Raw genomic sequence first — 6,383 nt, forward strand, 5'->3', positions numbered from 1 at the left:
AGCTTTGCTAGCATGGCAAAACTATTTTAGAATAAGTATCAGTTATATATATAATATTGTTAAGTTATTTTGTGATGAATATCCCGATATTTAAGTCACATTTGTGGGAATAAACGTCTTGTAATTGGCAGTACAAGTGGCTAATCGTGTATCTATTGAAGTCGTTTCAGTGTCTGATTCTTTGTGTTCTTTGTTTTTGTGAGTGTTTTATGAACACCAGGAAACGACTATTTGCTTACAGCAGGGTACAGGAGTCGCCACGGGTGAATAAACCTTCATTTCCGTCCGACAAGTAAAGTACGGGAAATTCCAGAGTGTCCACTTTTGTCATGAGTACGGGCTCGAACGCACCCAATATCAGGAATTAACATGTAGACTTTAACATCAATTTTAGACTTTATTAGCAACTTTTAAACTTTAAGTGCATCTTGGCCTTTGTCGATACTACATTGTGGAACTGCTGACCCCCGAGGAACCAGACAGGACTCTCGGATCCTCAGGTGGATCTCAGCTAGTTGTCCCTAAGAGTCGACTTAACTCTAGTGGTGACCGAACCTTTTCTGTCAGGCCTTCTCCACACTGGAACAGTCTGCCAGAGGAGATCCCAAACACCATGTGCACCGCCACCTTTAAATCCCTGCTAAAAACTCACTTTTATAGACTTGTATTTACCGAACATTTCCTTAGTTCTCGCTCAATGAAGGCCTTGCTGTCTTCCTTTGTGGTCGTGTTTTCCTTTTCCCGTTAAAATTATAAATATAAATAATATAAATACGTATCATAAGTATCATAAAATCATACACGCTAATGTTGTTTTATGATACTTATCATGTTATAACACGGTGTTAGAATGTTCTTTTCATTCACATCACCTTTGTTTTGTAATAGTCCAGCGATCCTAAAATTGTTTTGCGGGTTTTCTGTAAAATTAGTTTTGTTTAACTTCCTTGAGCTTTGAACAACACTCTTTTCAACTGAAATAATTGTGATTCAGATATAGAGGAGAGAATTGAAAGCGATATAGGCACTTTTAAAAGTTAAAAACAAATGTGACTAAGTTATTATCATTCTTAGCAGGTACATTTAAGGCTGACATTTTATGATCACAGTTGTCTGCCCTTCACACTGACTCCTGGCTTGCCTAATCAAAGAGGGCTTTTACTGTCGTTCTGGCCCGAGTGTCTTCATATTCTGCACCAAAGACAGTGAGATTGATGGTGATATTTTGCGTTTGTTCCCCCCTGTGCCCCGAAAACAAAGTCAGACAGCCCGAAAAAGCCCAAGCGCCAAATTTATCGTAATTATGAATGGAGTTTGAAGGATACCTGAGTCGATGACATTTCAGACTTACGCTCCAGGTGGGAATTTGCACAGTTTTCTGTGCGAGCGTGCACATCAAATGTCACAAACTCATGAATGAATTCATAGCAGGGCGTTCTTTGCTGAGGCAAGCTGTCAGTGAGGATGTGAAATATGGCCTTTTGTCACATATTTCCTCTCCCTACCACACGTCGTCTGGCAACCCTGCGCAGTGTTTCATCCCCGGATGTTGTGGATGTGTCATGTTTGTGTAGGACCTCGAGTGTAACGTGTAGTTACAGAGACGTTCTTGATAACCTCATATTAACGTGTCCAGAAGTTAAACAGTGTTTTTTTTTTTTTTTTACTAACTACAGTATTTTGTATGCTTCTGTCTTTGTGAATCATAGTTTTCAAATACAAATATCAATAACAACGGAGCCACCGCCCAAAGTGATCCAACGCTTGACTTTCCACCTCTGTTCCAGCTGTTCTTTCAACCCCTGGTACTTCCCAACCTTTTCGTGTCCCTCCTTCCTCATGCTGGTGCCGGCTCTTATCGCCACATCTATCACCACTGCCGTCTGCTCTTTGTCAACCACTACAACGTCCAGTTGGTTGTTTGTTTGGAAACTGAAGTCACACATTATCTAAGCCTTGTTGGTCTCAGTCACCAGAGTGTCCCATTGGGATTTGAGTACTTCTTGTTCGTACTGGTTACAGATGTATCCCAGGCACTTGGTGGTGTCTCTCCATGTTTGCTGATCTTGCGAGCATCGCTGAGCAGTTCATCTTTAGGGGCCATCTTCCTGATGTCCTCTGGGATTTTCAATGCTGCATCCTGGACTGTGTCTCTGATGCTCTCTAGTCATCTGCCTCCCTCTTTCAGCTTAGTGTACGGTCTCTGAGTGCTGTACTTGGGGTGGAACCCTCCACGGATGGTGAGGAGCTTTCTTGTCTTGATACCTGTGGCTTCTGTCTCCTCCCTCGACCAGCTGATGATCTCAGCAGGGTATCTGATGACTGGCAATGAGCACATGTTGGTGGCTTGGATCTTGCTCTTAACATTCAGCAGACCTCTCGGGACTCAGGACTACTCTCTGGTGGTATTTTGCTGTAGTTGACTTCCTTCTGACTTCCATTAGCCAGTGGGTTCCCAAGGTATCTATAGCTCTCCTAGGTGTCTCCTATCCTGCTTCCTGGTAGTTGGACCCCTAGTATTCTCTTATTATGTTGGGTGGAAAATCTGAATCAGGCTCCCATGAATACATTATAAACAGGTCATTATATTAAAACCCTAAAGTAGAAAATGGCCCTCTGCCTAAACACTGAGAGCAAGAGATGTGAACTACAGTATATAAGAGATAACAGTGAAATAATATTACAAACCACATAGTGATAACTGAATTTTCCAAAACTGGCCATTCTTACTCTGGAATACAAAATAAATGCAAGTTTGAAATTCGGAATTATCTCATGGGCCAGCTAACAAATGTACGGGCCTGATTTGGCCTGCAGACCGTGAGTTTGATGTGCCTTGATCAGCCCCAGTTAATGAACATCACACCTCAGAGATCTTCACCACTGGCACCATTTTATGGTGAATATGAAATATGCAGTAGAATTGGTGCCTCAGTTAGGTGCAGGGTTGACAAGAAGATAACTCTCATCTGCCACCACCGTGGGAAGTTATTATGTGAAGCTAATGCAGGGAAGAATAATAGCTTCCTGCAGATCACCAATGGAGCCTGTTTGTCAGAGCTTATTTTGCATTTAAATTTGATGCTATTTGTCAGACCAACCGCGAATGAAGTTGCACTGAATTATGAGCTCTGATGTCCAACCCCGTGGACTGGGTTAGTTCATCACTCTGTGACTACAATGCCTCCATTTGACACTGGAATTCGAGGCAAGGGAGTTTATCATGGTGTTCTACGAGCGTCTCATCTGTAAGACGTATTATTTTGTTCATAAATAAAACAATAAAACGCTTCGTCTTAGTTTGGATACGGTCTGTTTGTTTATCGCAGCAAATGAATTCCAGTTCAGTCCCACCAGACTGGAGAACATCAGGGAGGCCCCTGAGAACAATGCAGTACTTCTTGAAAACAACAGACTAAGCTGCACAAAATGACATAAATATCTAGCCGAACTGTGAACTCTCTTACATCATTTTTCATGATTTCATACTCATTATTATTTTATTACAGACTGTTGAAACACAGCTTATAAATGCATGAACATTACATCAATACATTATATCTGTCCCGATGTAATGTGTGTATGTTTTTGTTTCATTCCCTTCTGAAATCCAGATCACCATCTTCGCCCTCATAAATAAAACAACACTTAAAACACTTAATCTTAGTTTGGATGGCGTCTTTTTTTAATCATAATAAAAGGTGTCAGATTAACTTCATAATATATTGATAAAGGGTTATATAATGACTAACTTGTACTGTTAAATCCATTTGAATCCTGCATGCTCGAAATAGAAATACCCAAGTTAGGGTGCTGAATTGGTTTATTCTATTTCTGTGACTGACATTTCCATGAAGTTTCAATAAAAATTACCCAAAAGCATCTGTATTTTTTGCTTGTTGAAAAACACAAAACCAATATTCAGACTGGCTTTAAAAAAAAACAGTTGATCAAGGCTGTTTTAAATATATTAAAAAATATCCTTTTTTCCATATTTGTTGAACTAAGGTTACAGTGCATTGTACAGCAACACGAAAGACAATGTTTCTCTCTGATGCCCAAATATGAAAAAAGTCTTTCTTCAAGCTACTGTCTACTTCTCTTCATGGACTTGCTGTGATTCATTGTTTACATTTGTTTAGCTGTAACGCTGGAACACAGTGTAAGGCAATCCAGCGGGGGCAAACACGGAACTAACGCTGCATCAGTATTATTGAAGCTGTTGCAACAAAAGAAGGGATTCTTTCATGACTCTCAGAAAAGATTTGAAGTTGAAACCTCTTTGCATGATAAACAATGAAAGTAGCTTCTAACAAAACATCTTACCGAGAGTCTTTATCTTTTCAGTCTGACTGACTGAGGAATGAAGATGACACATTGTTTGTTTGCCTGCCACAGTGATAGTGTTCCGCAACTTTCATTTGTAGTCTTTCACCAGGACTGACTTCTTGATGATGTCCCTGAATGCGTCCCTAACCAATAAAGGCCCATTTGTGCTCAACGTTGGGTTCAGATCCAGATACGGACGGTGCCTTTTGTCTGTGCTTTGTGTTCGTTCCCTCCATATTTCTGCATGTTTCCATGAAGCTTACGGATATGGACCAAACAGAGCAGTACGACTGGAAACCGCAGGGGCAGTGTTGCTGTTACTACGTGATATGTAGCGCTAATGTGACACAAAGAAGACACAAAAGGAGTGGAAATTCTCTGTCCTCCAGTCGCAGAATACCAGCGCCTCACCAACCACCGCCTCCTACAACACTGCTTCCATTTTGTTTTTTTGTGAAAGAGGTACATATATCAATACTTCTGCAGTCGTACTGTTTGTTTTGGAGTTTGTCGTTGTCAACTTTTGGCGCTGGTTTATTCAACCCTCTTCTTAAACAAGCAAAGCAAGTTAAGTGAATGGAATAATCCCAAAAGAAAAGAATTTAACTGAGCGTTTTCCAAAGTTTTACACGTGCATGACCTCACAGCATACCTCTGTTGGAGTTTCAACACACCTGAAATGGCAATTCGATTCTGTATCTATAAAATACAGATTCACACCAATATACTGGTACCTGAGCTTCATATTTATTTCTCTTCAGCATCTGTTATCAACACTCTTCTTTTGAAGGGCGCGATGGAGAATCACTTCCTCCACTGAGTGGTGAAGCAGTGTCGGTGTTCAGTGGCTCAGTGGCGTGTTGGGCGGTCATGAGTAGAATATCATTACAGACATTCTCTGACTGGAGAGGCAACTACCTGGCCAGGTACAGGGTGACCAAACCTATGTACTGTATGTATCATGTTTTTTTTCTTAGTCAGTGTTAGTTTTAACAATTGTTTATTTCCTCCTTTATTTTTGGTGAGGCTAGTCTTGTCCTTGTCTGCACCAGGTTTTGACAAGTCATTGTCTTGTCAAGTTAAGTTCAGTCTTATCTCAACAAATCATTGTCAAGTCTCAACGTCTAGTCTCCGATCCTGCTCCGTCTCTTGCTTTCGGATCCAAAACCAGGACAGAGCCTATGATAGTGAAGCCCACAGGCCCATGCAAGGCTGGGGTATCTCCTCCCTGAGTTCATGCTAGAGCAGACTACACCTTGCTCACCATCCACCAGGGTAAAAAGGTTCTGACCTGGGTTCTCAAGTGAACGTTGGGGTGGGGAGATTAGCATTGTGTTGTTATTTGAGCCTAGCAAAGGCCCACATCCACTCGCTGCTTCTTTCACCTGCCTCAGACACCAGTGTTATTTTTTTCATGTTCTTCACAGATGGGATAAAAAAAAAAAAAGAAAGTTTCTGGGGCGTTACAAGATGCTCTCTCCTCAGTTTCTCCTCTATCTACAGCTAATCTTTGAGACAAGCATTCTTGTTCTTGACAAAACACTATCCTTGTGAGGACCGTGTGACTATGGCTGGAGCCCACGCGGTTAAGCCTCAATTTGAGGATGAAGACATCTAACATAACTGGGTCATTATAATGGTTCAGAGTCATGGTGAAGGTTAGCCATTTGTTTTGGATGGTTAGGATCAGGGTGAGAGGCTGGGGGAAGCATTGTGACAATGAGAAACCTCACAATTTCCCCACAAGGATAGAAATACAAACCAGTGTGCTATGTACGTGCGACTTGGTGCCGACCGTCTGTCAATGTCTGACGGACTAATATTCCTCTGAATAAATAAATTGTCATGTTGGAAGTTCTTCTCGAGCACTGATGTCTGATGCAGGAGAGAGAAAAGCAAGGCTCCAATGTCGCTCCTTATGTAGTATTGGCGTCATTAAATGATGTTTAGACAACACAAAATGCAACTCCTTATTACAGCGTGATTCGAGTGTTCAAATCAGACGATTCTCCTTTCAGTGACGTTTTCAAGCTGTATGTGTGTATCACAAGCGC

Source organism: Synchiropus splendidus, chromosome 1 (assembly GCF_027744825.2).
Source record: "Synchiropus splendidus isolate RoL2022-P1 chromosome 1, RoL_Sspl_1.0, whole genome shotgun sequence".
Lineage (NCBI taxonomy): Eukaryota > Metazoa > Chordata > Actinopteri > Syngnathiformes > Callionymidae > Synchiropus > Synchiropus splendidus.